Raw genomic sequence first — 18,195 nt, 5'->3', positions numbered from 1 at the left:
AGAGAGAGAGAGAGAGAGAGAGAGAGAGAGAGAGAGAGAGAGAGAGAGAGAGAGAGAAGAAAAACAATGGAATAAGAGGCTTTGTCAATATTTGTGGTTGGCCCACTTTATCTCTCATTTTTATGGGTACCTAATATCCCCATAATCCTCTTCCCAGCCCCTCCCCCATGCCTACATATCTCATTAAACCTCTGCTTGCTGAATTGTTTCATGTCCTGGACCTTCCCTGATTCCTTTGACTCAACAAAAGTTACCTGTTTTATGTACCATTTTCCCATATGTACCCTCAGCCTTCACCAGGCACACTTTGAAGAAAAAAGTGGTTTCAGGAGATATTTGTCAGATATGATGCTACCTCTGAGTCTGAACTTGACTCAGACTGGTCTCCTGGGAATTTAGGTCTGCTACTGGAATGAAATTCGACTTTTCTAATCTATCTAACAATAAAAGAAGTTTTATTTAGCCATAGCAAGGGTAAGGGGTCTTACCCTTTCAGAGCAGCAAAGGGATACTCCAGAATAGAGCACTGATTCAGATGAACATAGCTTTCTAGTGTTTTTTGTATTTCTGGTCTACTATCAGAGTGCTTTGGGTCTGTTATTATATATATATATATATTTTATTTTATTTATATTATTATATTAATATATAAAATGACTATTTATGACCTACCTGTGGTAGACCTTTCCAAGCTCATATTAGTCTGATCAGCCACAGTTGGACCCCAACATGGTGATGCCACTTTGCTCCTCTTTGAGAATGAAGGACAACAACCAAATCAGGTGTTTTGTATCCAGATGACCAGGAAGCTGTCAATGAATGTCAATGAATGACCAATGCCTTAGTTCCCTGATGCAATCAAATCTCAAGGACAGTGTCAGTATCTTCTACCCTGATTTACCTGGGTTAGGGGTATATTTAGAATATTGCTCCCATTGCAAAAAGGACAGGTTCAACAGAGAATATCTCCCTTTGGCTTGTGCTAACCTTAAAGAAAATGCCTTGTCCAAATTATGCGTCAGTGGGATAATGTGGCCACAGGCCCACAAGATACTGTTAGGGAAGCTCACACTCCTCTGGATACCACCCCAGAATAGTTGGTAAGTGAGAAGGAAACTCAAACAGAAAGAAAAACACCAGGGCAGCTCAGACCACCCCAGCTGCACTTTCTCACCAAAATAAGTCCCGCATAACTTGTCATTTCTCTTTCTACCTAGTTCTCATATTCATGTAGTAGGGTTCAAATGAGAGCAAGAGATCCATAGGCTACAGGCAGAATTGTAAAGGTCATATTTAAACCATGAATGTTCATTTGTTGCAGTTTCAATTCAACAACAACAGCAGCAGCAATGTGTTGAGTACCTACTATGTGCAGTGGGTATACAAAGACTAAAGTGCAAAAATGCCTACCCTTGAGCTTTCATTCAAGAGAGGGAAGGTATGTTATGATATTGACTAATAGGTCAATGTAAAGTATATATAAGCTTACACAAAGTTATTTCAAAGATAAGGAGAGAGCATTCATAAGGGCAATAGGGATGGGCAAGAAAGGTTTCTTGTAGTAAGTGGAACTTGAGTTGTGATTTGAAGTAAGCTAGGCTAGGGGGTGCACAAATGAGAGGGGAGTGCATTCACTACTAATATGGTGCCAGATTAATCTCTTAAGGGATTTCCCTGTTGCTTGTAGAATGATACAGCTTAAAGAGAACTCCAGAGGTCTTGTGGTCTAGCCCATCTCTCCTTTCTGGTTCCTCTGCCACCTCTTTCGATTAGTTCTTGATTTTATCAAGGGAATGACATAGCATATCACTATGTGTATTCACCTCAAGCTCTATAGAATTTTGATGGCTAATGAGGTTTTCAGAAAAGATAAAACTGCTTTGACACAAATCTGTTTGCTACTACTGGAACTTAACTCTCCAACCAGACATCTAATCAGGGAACACCTCACATGGTCTCACTTACCATCTATTTTCTTGGTCTTTACAGAATAGGAGTTTTAAAAAATATACTTCCTTTCCCCCACCTAAGATAACAACATGCCATGCCATCACACTCTTCTATGAACCAGGTATTACAGTCACCCCTGTTTGATATTTGGCCACAATTAACAGTTACAAGCTTAGATTCCATTGAAGATAACTGGACCAGACATAAAGTATGGTCAAGTCACAATCTAAGCCAATGAGACTCCCGATCCATCAATGTAATAATGATAGTTGCCATTTTAATGGTGTTTTATGGTTCCTAATGCACTTTACATACATTGCTTCATTCTATCCTCACCACCATCCTTTGAGGTAGACAGTGCTATGTCTATTTTTACAGATACACACACTGAGGGTCAGAGAAGTAAAGTGACATCCTGCTAGTTGGTAGCAGAGCCAGGGCTCAGATCTTGGATTCTGCCTTTTTTCCCCCTGTATTATATAGAAGCTATGACAGGAGGATCAGGAAGCAAGGTCCTTCAGATCACATGATTGCTTTCCCTGTTGCTGCACAGGGGGAAGTAGGGAAGCAAGGGTCAAAATCTAAGTGTGTTTTTTTCATTCTAGTTAGAAACTGCTTTAGGCAATGACAAAGGAGAATAGAAATAAAGGAAAACACTGCAAGGAATCCCAGAGAAAGAGGAAGGTTTTCCCATTTTGTTTTCCTTCTCCCCTGAGGACAACTCCTTTGCCTCATCTTCCCTGGACCAGGACCTAGGTTTCCTCCCATTCATCCAGCCTGGCTCCTTAAATGTGATGAGTATGTTTACTCAGTGCATGTCTGCTATTTCACAGCAAAGCTGACTTCACAGGCAAGCAGCCCTGGGAGGTTGCCCCCAAGTATGTGTTTGCAGGAAGACACTGACAGTAGCTCCAAATCTCAGCAAACCTGCCAAGCTGCATATAGAATGCAGCCTTTGGATAAGTTGGTAGGCGTGGGCTGAAGCATAAGGATAGCGCTGCAGTATGCAGGCAAATCATTCAAGGAAAAAGAGATGCCCTACTGCACCATCTCCAAACATCTTCACATTTTTACTGCAGTTGAGATCAAGTGCTAGGATTGGAGGGGAAGGAGGAGGGAAGCAGGAGAAACATTTAGTTTATTGTCTTGTGTTAATGTTTCCTCTTCTCATTATCAAAACAAAAGTTGTCTATGTAGCAATAATAACATTTAATAAATTTTCTAAATAATGCCTGTTTAAAAATCTGACTTAATTCCCAAATGACCATAAGGTGATTAGTATATAGAGCAGAGGAAGCATGCCAGGCGGAAAACTTTAAAATTAGTTCAAAGCTGATATTGATGTATTACAAGGAAAGAAGAGATATAAAACAGCAAAAAATGTTCTACTGGGGGAAAATAGTGTCAAGAAACAATTAGTCCCCGCTAGGGGCAGAATCAACTTTCTCTGTGCTTCTGGGGAGAGGAAAAGAATTGCTCCCCTAAAGCTTTAAAAAAGGCGCTCAGTGATGCAGCCCAAGATAAGCAGCTACACAGATGGTAAAGATTACTTTGAGTAAATAAAGTTTGCCTTGCATTCTGAATGAAAGCCTGGAATATGAGCTGGTGAGCCCCCACCCCCACCCTCCCCTGAGAGGAATCAGACTCAGAGAGTTCCAGTAACCATGTGATCTGGACACTTGTGGCTTCAGGTCAATAAGTGTTTTCCCCATCCAGTATAGATGTTTTGTACAGAAGATTGGGGACTCCAGATGAAAGATGTCCATATGGAGGTGTGTCAAGTAATCTAGGATTCCTACTCATTCTTGCAAGAGACCATTAAATCATAAATTTAGAGGATATTTGGTCTAATTCCATAATTTTACAGATGAGGAAAATGAAGCCTAGTGACATTCTTCTTCTTTTTGGAAGGGGGAAGGCAGGGCAAGTTGGGGTTGTGACTTGCCCAAGGTCACATGGCTAGTAAGTGTTAAATGTCTGAGGCCAAATTTGAACTCAGGTCCTCCTGACTCCAGGGCTAGTGCTCTATTCACTGTACCACCTAGCTGCCCCTAGAGAGATTAAATAACTTGTTCAAGGTCACACAGATAATAATTGGCAGAGTCAGAATTTGAACTCAGGTCTTGTGACTCCTAACTCCAGTGTTCCTTCCATTACATCATTCTGTATCTCCTTATTTCTCTCTCTGTCACACTTTGGGGAACCCCAAGGTATGAATGACCTGGTCATAAAAGCAAAGAATACTAGGAGATTAATCTCAGTGGTAGGGCACTTAGAAGGACTAGGAGGTTGACAGTCTAGGTGAGAGATTGCTTGGACTAAGACTGTGGCTATCTAATTGCAGAGAGAAAGTTAGGGGGGGGAAGAGACAGAGAGAGACAAAGATACAGACAGAGATTGAGAGACAGATCTAGGGACAAAGTCAAAGAGAAAAACGAAGAGAGATATGGGAGACATAAAAGGCAAAAGTATCTGAATTTGAAGGATGTCAAGGATTGGAAAAATCCTTTGGAATCTCATGCCTTGGAGAGGATGGAATGTGGAGTGCCCTGGAAGTTCCTCTGACTATAATGTCTGAGAAGGGTTGATCTTCTTGGCTAATTTTAATCTGATGTGGAGAGTGAGTGATCTGGGAGGCAAGTTCAGAAAGTCACAGGACAATGTATGTGCTATCTGTGTAAATCATCTTGGATCTATAGAAGCAGACCTGTGGTCAATCCTCAGAAAAACTAGAACAAGCAAAGTTTTCCATTGTCATCTCTTCTTCAATGCTCTGCCTCTGTATCTCTCCAACCTTCTTAGCTGAGGTCATGGGCCTTCCAAACTTTGGCCCAGGTCCACCCCAGACTTTGAAGACCAATCCTGTGCCTTGGTAAAAGAAAGATAGAGATCCTTAAGCCAGTGATTCAAAGGCTTAGCAACAAGCAAGACTTGCTGCTGATCTTGTGCTCAACCTGTGTTATTATAATAGGGAAAAAGGCACAATAGGGTATTGAAATGGAGGAGAGCTAAGTATACTTGCATCATAAAAGCCACCCATGTGTCCTGGCTAATGGAATTAGCTTTCAAAATGCTGGCTGGTTGCCTTGACATTTCTTCCCAGGACTTCTAGAGCTGCAATGCTTAAGGGAATAGCAACATTTCTCATTGGAGAAGTGGTTATGATTCCTGGAGGTGACAGTGTGAGGTTAAAGTGATGAAGAAACTAGGGGAGGTAGTGAGTGTAGCTGGGCAGCTTGGATTCAGTAGAATTCAACGCCCCCCTAGGAATATTTTTTGACTGTAGCATTTGTGTGGTCTTCTTGCTTGAGCTTTCTTTGGCAATAGTGTCAAAAAGGTTGTGTCCCTGAGGTACTGTGTGAGTGTGATTTGGTCTTTGCAGCTTGATGTTCCAGGGCTCCAGTGTTTGCACTTAGAAGAGGGATTTACCCTAGGATATAAAACCTTAGAGATCATTTGCCCTCCATGTCCCCTTTTACAGATGAAGAATCTGAGGCTCAAAGAAATGAATTGGCTTGTCCAAGGTCACCCAGTCCTAGCAAAGCAAGGATTCAAAATCAGATCTTCTGATTTAAAATAACTCGGTGTCTACTCTTCTCTAGTACATTTAAATGTTCATCTGTCATGAAGATGATAAAAAAGTAATTGCCGAGGGTTAATGGATACTGCATTCCTGAGAATACTCTGCTTTTACTAGTCACTTACCCTATGACTGAGGCTAGTGTTGACAAATACCCAGAATTGGAAGATCGTTTAGTTGAATCTATATCTGAACAGAATCAGGGTGTCACAGGCCATGGAGATCAACCCATATCTGAAAATACTTTCATTCTACAATGTTCTTAGCAAGTTGTCACGTGGATTCCTGTTGGAGAATTCCAGTAAAAGAGAGACCACGTTTAGATGCCTCTAATTGTTAGTTTTTTTCTGTTCGTTTTTTTTCTTACATCAACCTATATCAATCTTCCTGCAACTTATACTTGTTCCTTCTAGTTTTACTTTTTAGAGCCAAGGATCACTCTATTCCCTCTTGTATATGTTAGCCCTTCAGATAGATAAATGAAGACAAGTACTGTGTTCCTTCTAAGTCTTCTCTTTTTTTTAAAAAAAATTAATTTGTTTGTTTAATTTAAGTTTACAAGATTCAATTCCACAATTCCTTGAGTTTCACATTTTGTCCCCTTCCTCTCCCTCCCCCCCCATGGTGGCATACATTCAAGTATAGGATCTGTAAATACTTTCACATTATACATTACTCAGGTTATAAAGACGGATTGTATCAGATGGAATGAAAAATGGTAAAGAGGACATAAAACCAAACAAAAAAAGAGAAAACATCAGGTATTTTGCTTTGATCTGGGTATAAACTCAGTTCTTTCTAGTTCTTTCTCTGGATGTACACATTTCTCTCCATTATGAGTCTTTTGGGATTGACTTATATGACTGCATTGCTGAGAAGAGTCCAGTCTATCAAAGTTGGTCATCACACATACCTTGAATCTGTAATTGTGTACAAATTTCACCTGGTTCTACTTTTCTCACTCAGCATCAGTTTGTATAAGCCTCTCCAGGTAAATATGAAGTCCATCTGCTCCTTGTTTCTTATAGCACAATAGTATTCCATAACATGCATATACCACAACTTGTTCAGCCATTCCCCAATTGATGGGCACCCTCTTAATTTCCAATTCTTTGTCACCACAAAAAGATCTGCTATAAACATTTTTGTCCATATGTGTCTTCCTCCCACTTCTATGATCTCTTTGGGATATAACCATAGGAATGGTATTGCTGGGTCAAAGGATATGAAATTATTTATAGCCCTTTGGGCATAATTCCAGATTGCTCTCCAGAAAGGCTGGATCAGTTCACAATTCTACCAGCAATACATTAGTGTTCCAATTTGTCCACATCTTCAACAACATTTGTCATTTTCCTGTTTTGTCATCTTAGCCAATTTGACTGTTGAGATGTGGTACCTCAGAGTTGCTTTGATTTGCATTTCTCTAATCAATAGTGATTTAGAGCATTTCTTCATGTGCTTATAGATATCTTTAATTTCTTTCTCTTAAAATTGCCTGTTCATATCCTTTGACCATTTATCAATTGGGGAATGACTTGTATTCTTATAAATTTGACTCAATTCTCTGTATATTTTACAAATGAGTCCTTTGTCTGAGATAATAGTTTGTAAAAATTCTTTCCCAATTTCCCTCCTCCCTCTTAATCTTGATTACATTGGCTTTGTTTTTTACAGAAGCTTTTCCATTTCATGTAATCAAAATTATCCATTTTACATTTTACAATGTTCTCTAATGATTGTTTAGTCATAAAGTCTTTCCCTCTCCACAAATCTGACAGATAAGCTATTCCTTGTTTTCAGAGACTGCTTACATTATTAACCTTTATACCTAGATCATGCACCCATTTAGACTTGATTTTGGTATATGGTGCTAGACAATGGTCTATGACCAGTTTCTGCCACACTATATTCAAGTTTTCCCAGCAGTTTTTGTCAAATAGTGAGTTCTTATCCTAAAAACTGGGGTCTTGGGGTTTATCAAACAATAGATTACTATAGTCGTTTACTGCTGAATCTCGTGTGCCTAATCTATTCCACTGATCCACTCCTCTATTCCTCAGCCAGTACCAAGTAGTTTTGATGACTGCTGCTTTATAATACAGATTGAAATCTGGTACAGCTAGTCCACCTTCCCTAGCATTTCTTTTCATTAATTCACTTGATATTCTGGAATGTTTATTCTTCCAAATGAATTTTGTTACTATTTTTTTCTAGCTCTATAAAGAGTTTTTTGGTAAATTAATTGGTATGGCACTAAATATATAATTTAATTCAGGTAAAATTATCATTTTTATTATATTAGCTCAACCCAGCCATGAGCAATTGATATTTTTCCAATTAGTTAGATCTGACTTTATTTGTGTGAAAAGTGTTTTGTAGTGGTGGTCATATAGGTCCTGGGTTTGTTTTGGCAGGTAGATTCCCAAATATTTTATAATGTCTACAGTAACTTTAAATGGGATTTCTCTTTCTATCTCTTGCTGTTGAATTTCATTGGAAATATGTAGGAATGCCGAGGATTTATGTGGGTTTATTTTATATCCTGCAACTTTGCCAAATTCATTTATTGTCTCAAGTAGTTTTTTACTTGATTCTCTAGGATTCTCTAAGTATATCATTATATCATTTGGAAAGAGTGATAGTTGGTCTCTTCTTTGCCTAATTTAATTCCTTTGATTTATTTTTCTTCTCTAATTGCTAGTGCTAACATTTCTAGTACCAGATTGAATAAGACAGGTGATAGTGGACACCATTGTTTCACCCCTGATCGTCCTGGAAATGCTTCTAGCTTCTCCCCATTACATATAATACTTGCTGATGGCTTTAAATAGATGCTACCTATTATTTTGGGGAAGGCTCCATTTATTCCTATACTTTCTAATGTTTTTAATAGGAATGGATGTTGTATTTTGTCAAAAGCCTTTTCTGTAACTATTGAGATGACCATGTAGTTTCTGCTAGTTTTATTGTTGATATGATGAATTATACTGATGGTTTTCCTAATATTAAACCATCCTTGCATTCCTGGAAGAAATCCTACCTGATTAAAGTGTATTGTTCTTAAGATAAGGTGCTGTAGTCTTTTTGCTAGTATTTCATTTAGAATTTTTGCATCTATATTCATGAGGGAGATTGGTCTATAATTTTCTTTCTCTTTTTTGTCTCTTCCTGATTTAGGCATCAGTACCATATTTGTGTCATAAAAAGAATTTGGTAGGACTCCTTCTTCACTAATTTTCCCAAATAGTTCGTAGAGTATAGGAACCAGTTGTTCTTTAAATGTTTGATAGAATTCACTAGTAAATCCATCTGGCCCTGGAGATTTTTTCTTAGGGAGTTGACTGATGGCTTGTTCAATTTCTTTTTCTAATATGGGGTTATTTAAGTAATTTACTTCCTCTTCAGTTAATCTGGGCAACTCATATTTTTGTAAATATTCATCCATTTCCCTAAGATTGTCAAACTTATGTGCATACAATTGGGAAAAATAATTCCTAATTATTGTTTTGATTTCCTCTTCATTGGAGGTAGGTTCACCCTTTTCATTTTTGATACTCATAATTTGGTTTTCTTCTTTCTATTTTTTTTTATCGTATTGACTAAGGGTCTATCAATTTTATTGGTTTTTTCATAAAACCAGATCTTAGTTTTATTTATTAATTCAATAGTTTTCTTAATTTCAATTTTATTCATTTCTCCTTTGGTTTTCAATATTTCTAATTTAGTATTTAATTGGGGATTTTGAATTTGTTCTTTTTATAGGGTTTTCAATTGCATGCCCAATTCATTGACCTCCCTTTTCTCTAATTTAGTCATGTATGCACTCAGGGATATAAAACTTCCCCTAAGAACTGCCTTTAGTACATCCCACAAATTTTGGTATTTTGTCTCATTATTATCATTCTCTTGAATGAAATTATTGATTTTTTCAATAATTTCTTGTTTGACCCACTCATTCTTTAGGATTAAATGGTTTAATTTCCAATGAGTTTTTAGTCTGTCTTTCCATGGCCTTTTATTGTATATAATTATTATTGCATCATGATCTGAGAAGGATACATTTAATATTTCTGCCTTACTGCATAGAATTGTGAGGTTTTTATGCCCTAGAACATGGTCAGTTTTTGAGTATGTGCCATGAACTGCTGAGAAGAAAGTGTGTTCTCTTTTTTCTTTCTTCTTTCTTGTTTATTTTGAGGTTGGATTTATCAAGTTCAGAGAGGGGGATATTAAGGTCTCCCACTAGTATAGTTTTGCTATTTATTTCTTCCTCTAATTCCTTTACCTTCTCCTCTAGGAATTTGGATGCTATACCACTTGGTGCATATATGTTAAATTATGATATTGCTTCATTCTCAATGGTGCCTTTTAATAGGATATAGTTACCTTCCTTATCTCTTTTAATTAGGTCAATTTTTGCTTTTGCTTTATCTGAGACAAGGTTCACTACCCCTGCTTTTTTTTTACTTTAGCTGAGGCATGATATATTTTACTCCAGCCTTTTACCTTTACCCTGCGTGTATCCCTCTGTTTCAGATGTGTTTCTTGTAAACAGCATATTGTAGGATTATGATTTTTAATCCATTCTGATATCCATCTCCATTTTATGGGAGAGTTTGCTCCATTCGCATTTACAGTTATGATTATTATCAGTGTCTTTCCCTGCATCCTATTCCCTCCCCTGTTAATGCTTATATTTTTTCTCCCCTTCTCCCTTCCCCCCCTTAATAGTTTTCCTTTTGACCACCACCTCCCTCAGTATTCCCTTATCAGTCCCCCTCCCTTTCCTCCCCTTCCCCCTTACTTCTTCCCTCCCTACTAACCTTGCCCCCACCCCATTTCATTGCCATTTCCCCTCCTACTGCCTGTAGGATATTTTTAACTTAATGAAGTATGTTATTTCTTCTTTGCACCAAGAGTGACAGGAATAAATGTCATGTGAAGCTCCTCTCCCTCCCCTCTTTCCCTCTAAAATGATACTTTTTTGCATTTCTTCTCCATAGAGTCCTATGTTTACCTGTTTGTTATTCCCGCCTTGCACCAGAACCAATGAGGGAAAAGCTCATATAATACTCGTCTCCCTCCCTTCTTTTCCTCTGCTGTATTGTTTTTATTCCTCTTTTTGTGGCATAATTTACCCTTTTCCACTTCATTCATTCCTCTTCTTCCATTGCAGTCCCTTTGTAGCCCTTAATAAGATTTTTTTAAATTGTCATTTTGTGTATTTTATACCCATACCCTCTACTTGTCTATAAACAGTTTGCTTTTATTAAATAGCAGGGTGTGTGTGTGTGTGTGTGTGTGTATGTGTATGTGTGTGTGTGTGTGTGTGTGTGTGTTTACCTTGTTTACCTTTCTATGTCACTCTTGCATCTTGTAATTGGAGGTTGAATTTTCCATTGAGCTCTGGCTTTTTCATCAGGAAGGTCTGCAACTCTGTTATATTGTTGAATGACCATCTCTTTGCCTGGAAGAATATGTTCAGTCTTGCTGGGTAGGTGATCCTTCGTTGTAACCCGAGCTCTTTTGTCTTCTGGAAAATTGTATTCCACTGCCTCTGATCTTTCAGTGTAGAGGCTGACAAGTCACTCTGGTTCCTTGATATTTGAATTGTTTCTTTCTGGCCGCTTGAAGTATTTTCTCTTTTATCTGGTAGTTCTGGAGTTTGGCCACAACATTTCGAGGACTTTTCAGTTTGGGATCTCTTTCAGCAGGTGTCCGGTGGATTCTCTCGATTTCTATTTTACGCTCAGGTTCTAGTATCTCAGGGCAATTTTCCTTAATGAGCCCTTGGAGAATGTTGTCCAGGCTCATTTTTTTCCTCATGATTTTCTTGTAGGCCTATGATTCTCAGATTATCTCTCCTGGATCTGTTTTGCAGGTCAGTTATTTTTTCTTTGAGGTATTTTACCTCTTTTTCTAATTTTTCATTCTTGTTGTTTTGTTTGACTAATTCTTGGTTCCTCATAGGGTTATTTGTTTCAATTTGATTGATTCTAGTTTTTAGCAAATCATTTTCCTTGGTTAATTTTTGGAGCTCCTTTTCCATATCATACACTTTTCTTTTTAGAGAGATGTTTTCTTCATTATAATGTTTTTCTAATTCTACTATTTTGGTTTTGAGAGAATTATTCATTTTGTCTTCTATCTCTCTCATTCGGTTTTCAAAGTTCATTTTGATCTCATCTAGAAGAGCCTTCTGTGCTTGGGGCCCCTTCCCTGTTGATGTTTCCACTGTTGGTGTGGATTCTACATTGTCTCCCTCTGAGTTTGGTTCCTCCCTCTGAGGATAGTAGGATTCTAGAGTCTTTGTAGTCTGCTTTCTACCCATTTTGAGGCAGGGCCCTAGCCACGCTCTCCTCTAGGGATCCCAAGCCTTTACTGTAGAGGGTTTTGCCCTGTGGCAATAGTTACTATGTTTTCAGGGTCAGAGGGGGTGGGTTGGAGCAGTGAGGTTCACTCTGTCATTCTGGTCCTTGGAGGTCCTGATAGGGGCTTTTAAAAAAATTTCTGGGCTATGAAGTGGTAGCCCCAGGAGTATTTGCTGTCCGGGACAGGGGCCCCTGCATTTGGTTCCTCCCTTGCTGTTTCCATTCCCAGCCCTTTAGTGATAGGCCTGGTAGTGGCCCTTGTGGTTCGTGGGACAACTTGCCCCCCAATTTGATCAGGTCTCTTCTGGGTCTGCCTCTGCATCTGCGGGCCGCACCTTCCAGGCCTGCCTCTCTAAGTCTTCTCTTCTAAGGCTAAACAGGTTCTTCCTCACTATTTCTTCAAGGAGAAGCTAACTGACCACATCTCAGAGGTTCTTGGGCAAGTATTGGTTGGAAAAGCCTCCGAGGTCCCCTTGCACTCTTAGATTCTGTAATTCTATGAATCCCTTTGCCTATGGCTAAAGTTTCAGACCCCTGCCTCAAAGGCAGTAACTCTCTTTCTAAGTTCTGCTATAGGAATGTCAGAATTGGGTTTTTGAGCCCTAGAAGCAGTTTAGGTGAACCTAGGACCCACCCTGGTTACACTACCTCCTATTGAGTATGCCTGACTATTTGCCAAAGGCTAGTACATAGGGTTCCAGTAAAAAGCCTCTTAGTCATGAGATGTAACTGGATATTAAATCTAGTTGTAGCTTACATCCTGTATTCTACCTTGAGGAAACAAATAGCCCTCTCCCCTATACCAAGAAACATGAAGAAACTATTATCTGTCTTGTGCCTTTTTCTGATTCCTTTGACTAGTATTGGTTGGAAAAGCATCTGTCTGAAATATAGCTTTAGAAGACAAAGTCTGAGCCTACTCACACTCAAGAAAAAAAGAAAAAGAAAAAGCTTCAGATACAACCCACTGACTGAGTCAGAGGGCACTTGCCATGATTCAGCCTGAGGGCACTTGTCTTACTTCTGAGTAACTGCACTAACTTGATCTCTTTGAGCTTGCATCTATAGCTCAAACAAGAGTGGTAGTCCAGTGACCATCCCCTCCCCTTCCCCAAACTCCTGGGCATGCTCTCAGGTTGAATGATTCTTTCAGAGAACCGCAGAGAACATGCCTAAAGGGAAGCCAGAATACTCTTGCCTCCCAACCCTTGAATAAAACTGCATTAGCTCATTGTATTGGGGACTTCAGTTCTAATTTGTGCTGGAACTGCAGTGCACCTCACTCTGCCACGGAATGTCATTAGCCACAGTTGACTAATCTAGTGTTGTGTATTCCTTGGTAAGATACACTCTCACTGGAGTAGTCTTCCTAGGGGCCAACTGCTCCAGAGCCTGAACCTCTGCCCCTTGCCTGTGTGTGCTGTACCAATGTCTGCATGCTTTCCGTTACTGCCTGTGGCAGACAATTTCTTTTCTGGCTCCACTGAAATATGAAGGTATTGATAAGCCATTTGTATGCCTCTTGAGGACATAGGATAAATCACATTATGTGGATGAATTGCACAGCCAAAAGACAATGTTTTGGTTGTCAGCTGAACAGGATGAATGGTTGGAGTGTTAGATGATGCTGAAAGCATATGCTATTTTACCAAGTCTGTGTTGCTGGTTGCCATGGTGTTTGAGTGCATGCATCCACTGCCTAAGTCTCTGCACCTGTACCTGCCTCATGCTACTGACAAGGAATTTATTTTGGTGATTAAAGTAGTTAGTCATGCATTAGAAGCAAAAGGGAATATTCTGCTGACCTGTAATGTTACTTTGCAGTAGATTGAAAAGAAATGTTTTTTGGAACCTCTTTAGAAGGGCTGGTTCAGTCATTTAAAAACATTTACTGAGAAGCAGCCATAAGTCAGACCTGTGTTACACAGGGAATGGGATGATGCTGCTCTTTGGACAGGCAGGTCAGATATAAAGCAAGGCTCAGAATGTGGTTTGGATGTTGAAGGAATAATGAAGAGCAGTGATTTTCCTACCATCCAAACGTGTTTACCTGCATTGTCAGCCATCAACCAAGGGGTCATAAGCACTGAATTGGGAAGATTGGCTCTGGTGTCAAAGGGTCTGGGTTCAAAGCCCACCTAGGACACATGCTAACTGTGCACCTGGAACAAGTCACTTCAGCACTAGAGATTGAGTTAGAAAATCCCTGAGTTCCCTCATCTCTAAAATGAGTTGGGGGTAAACTTTGGTGTGTTCATAAGTAGCAAGGCAGGAGCCTTAGTGGAAGATTGAATTAGTGGAAGACTGAATATTGGACAGAGTGGTCATAATAGTGGAAGCAGTATACTGGAGAAGATAGGAGGGGATGTGAGGGTGTGTATAGAAGGACTGGCCTTGGAGAGGACAAAGGTAAACTCTCCATCAGAGCCTGGATTGGTATATGATGTGAAGGGTTTGGGAGATGAGGAAGAGAGAAGAGGGAACTTACAATGGATGGCCTTGAATTTTTGAGTAAAGTATGAAATAGGATCCTAAAATAAGAGTATGGGGGAAGGGTGTATTGTGGGAGACTCATGGAGAGAAGAGAAGGTTTCTAACAGATGCTGTGGAAAATGGGATGAAAAATACATTAGGAAAGAATAAATGGATCATCTTGCTTTTGAGAAGGCCCAGTTGACGTTAAATAACATAAATTTATAGTGAGCACAATTGTATGACTTTCTCCAGTTCCATTCACAAATATGTAAGTAGTGATTGATCAATATCAAATCAATATCAAAGAAGTCATTGATTAACCTATTAATCAAAAAGCATTCATTAAGTACCTACTATGTACTAGGCTACTGTGCTAGGTATAAGAAATAAAAAGACAAAAATGAAACAGTCTCTAGGGGCGGCTAGGTGGCACAGTGAATAGAGCACTAGCCCTGGAATCAGGAGGACCTGAGTTCAAATGTGAATCCAAACACTTACCACTTACTAGCTGTGTGACCTTAGGCAAGTCATTTAACTTCAATTGCCCTGCTTTCCCCCTGCCAAAAAAAAGGTAAAAAAAATTTTTTTTAATGAAACAGTCTCTGCCCTCAAGGAGTTTACATTCTACTGGAGGAGAAAACACACACACATTATATATATATATATATATATATATATATATATATATATATATATGTAGATACAGAGATAAATACAAAGGAGTTTAGGAAAGGAGGGCTCCCTCAGTTGGGGGGGGGACTGGAAGGAGAGGAAGCTTTTTTATCCTTAATTTGTGGAACAAGCCAAGCTGGATGGCAGAGATAGTTTCTCAAGTCGATGGTACATCTACTCCAGATCTATCTATGAAAGTTTGGGGAACACAACAGAATGTGTCCAGTAATTTCCACTTTTGGAAGACTTTACTGAATGAAATAGGCTTTAAAATCCAATTAAAATGTTCTGCCTCCATGATCTCTGTACTTGTACTTCCTATACAGCATTGCCAAGATGTCTTACCAACTTAATTGGTAAACATAGCAACACTGTAGGGCAGAACGAAAACAAACTCAGTGGACATTATTTTCAGAAAACACATATCAAATAAATACTTCGTATTTACAAAGCTCTTTGCCATTTACAAAGCTCTTTCTTACCCTTTCACAACTCTGTGAGGTAGGTAGCATTAGTGTTTGTTATCACTATTTTGTAGATGAAGAAACTGATATTTAGAGAGGTAAAATAATATGCCCACAATCATAGGGCTAGTAAATGTCATAGAATCATAGATTGAGATCTGGAATGGATCTTAAAGGCCAGCTGTTTCCAATTCCTTCATTTTATAGGTGAAGAAATTGAGGATCATAGAGGTTAAATAACTTGCAATGAGTATAAGAGGCAATATTTGAACCCAGATCATCTGATTCCAAGTTTGGCACCATTTTCACAATCCCACAGAAGCATTGCATGGTATGCTTCAGTTGCACCATTATTTATGTCCAGGCTCCATTTTCAGTCTGAAATACCAACAGTTATTTTGTTGGATTAAGTGAAGGATTTTGGGCTTGGAATTTAATATGGTGGCCTGTAAGGAAGGAACTTCAGGTGGCCCTGGATGACATTTTGAGAAAGTTGTTTAATCCTGAATCAGGGTTTTCAAAAAGCAAATATGATCTAGAGATTCAAGTTTAAAAAAAAAAAAAGATGAGGTAATTGTCTTTTGACAATTTTGCATTGGCTGGACATCCAGTTCTGGGTTCGATGACTTTATAGGGATGTGGAAAACTTGGAAAGGACTCACAAAGGAGAATTACAAAGATGGATAAAGGTTTGGAAAGTGTGATTTAATTTTGAGGAAAGGCTAAAGGAATTTAGGATGACTAAGGCTGGAAAATAAGCTTAGGTACAGCCAGGATTGTGCTGGTAAATATTTAACAACCAACTCTCTCTGTATGGGGAGGGGACGGGGAAGAAGGTATGCATGACACACTTTTCAGTTTAAACTGTATTATTAACATTTTCTCCATTACTTTCTTAAGTAGAGACAATAAACAAAATAAGCAAGATTTCTGAAGTAAAAATGTTCACACTGAAAATTTAACAATTGGTTTTCTTATTCTTTGATCCCAGTATACTGCCCTCAATAACAGCTCTCAATTTTATTTTTTGATAATTTATTATTTATCTTTAGTATTCATTAAAAATGTTTTTTTAGTTCCAACTTCTTGCCCTCCCTCCCACTCACCCTACCCACCCACTGTGAAGGCAGGAAATGTGGTATCAATTATACAGGTGAAATTATGCAAAACATAGTTCCACATTAGCTATGTTGTAGAAAAAAAAGCAAGAACAATAAAGTTAAAAATTATACTTCCATCTGCATTCAAACTTCATCAGTTCTTTCTCTGGAAGGTGTAGCATTCTAAGTCCTTTGGAATTGTTTTAGATAATTGTATGGTTGAGAATGGATAAATCATTTACAATATATCATTGTGTAATACTGTATACAATATTCCCCTAGTTCTGCTCACTTTACTTTGCATCAGTTCATATATGTCTTCCCAGGTTTTCTGAAACCCTCTTGCTCATCATTTCTTATAGCACAATAGTATTTTAACATAATCATATACTACAACTTATTCAATCGTTATCCAGTTGAAGGGCATCCCCTCAATTTCCAAATCTTTGCCAACTCAAAAAGAGTGGCTACAAATTTTTTTTATGCATACAGGTTCATTTCTTTTTATCTCTTTGGTATACAGACCTAGTAGTGGTCTTTCTGGGTCAAAAGGTATGCACAGTCTCATGGCTCTTTGGACTTGGTTCCAAATTGCTCTCCAGAATGGTTGGATAAGTTCACATTTTACCAACAATACTTAGTGTCTCAATTTTCCTACTTCCCCTCCAAAATTTATCATTTTCCTTTCCTGTAATGTTGGCCAATCTGATAGACTTGAGGTGGTACCTCAAAGTTGTTTCAGTTTGCATTTCTTAATCTAAGTGATTTAGAGCATTTTTCATATGTCTATTGATAGCTTTGATTTCTTCAACTGAAAACTGCCTTTTCATATCCTTTGACCATTTATCAATTGGGAAATGACTAGAATTAATATAAATTTGATGCAGTTCTCTATATATTTGAGAAATGATGCCTTTATCAGAGAAACTTACCATAAAATATTTCCCCTAGTTTTTTTGCTTTTCTTCTAATTTTGACTGCATTGATTTTGCTTGTGCAAATCCTTTTTAATTTTATATAATCAGAATTATCCACTTTATATCCCTGTAAGCACTTCTATCTTGTTTAGTCATAAATTCTTCTCTTATCCACAGATCTGACTGGTAAAATTTTCCATACTCCTCTAATTTGCTTATGGTATCACCCTTTATGTCTAAACTATTTGCCCATTTCTACCTTATTTTGGTTAACAATGTGAGATGTTGTTCTATGCCTAGTTTCTGCCAAATTGCTTTCCAGTTTTCCCAGAAATTTTTGTCAAATGGTGAGTTCTTGTACCAAAAGTTGAATTTCTGGATTTATTAAACACTAGAATACAATGATCATTTTGCTACAATGTATCATACTCCTAATCTGTTCCACTGATCCATCACTCTATTTCTTAGGCAGTACCAGATTATTTTGATGATGACTGTAATACAGTTTGAAATCTGGTACTCTTAGGCCACCTTCCTTCACATATTTTCTCATTAATTTCCTTAATATTCTTTACCTTTTTTTCTTTCAAGTGAATTTTTGTTTTTAGCTCCATAAAATTTTCTTGATAGTTAGATTGATATGGCACAGGATAGGTAAATTAA

The sequence above is a fragment of the Petaurus breviceps genome, unplaced genomic scaffold, assembly GCF_028583685.1.
Source record: "Petaurus breviceps papuanus isolate PSGF00001 unplaced genomic scaffold, PetGlider_PUasm1.0 90625, whole genome shotgun sequence".
Classification (NCBI taxonomy): domain Eukaryota; kingdom Metazoa; phylum Chordata; class Mammalia; order Diprotodontia; family Petauridae; genus Petaurus; species Petaurus breviceps.
Note: the sequence above shows the minus strand (reverse complement) of the source record.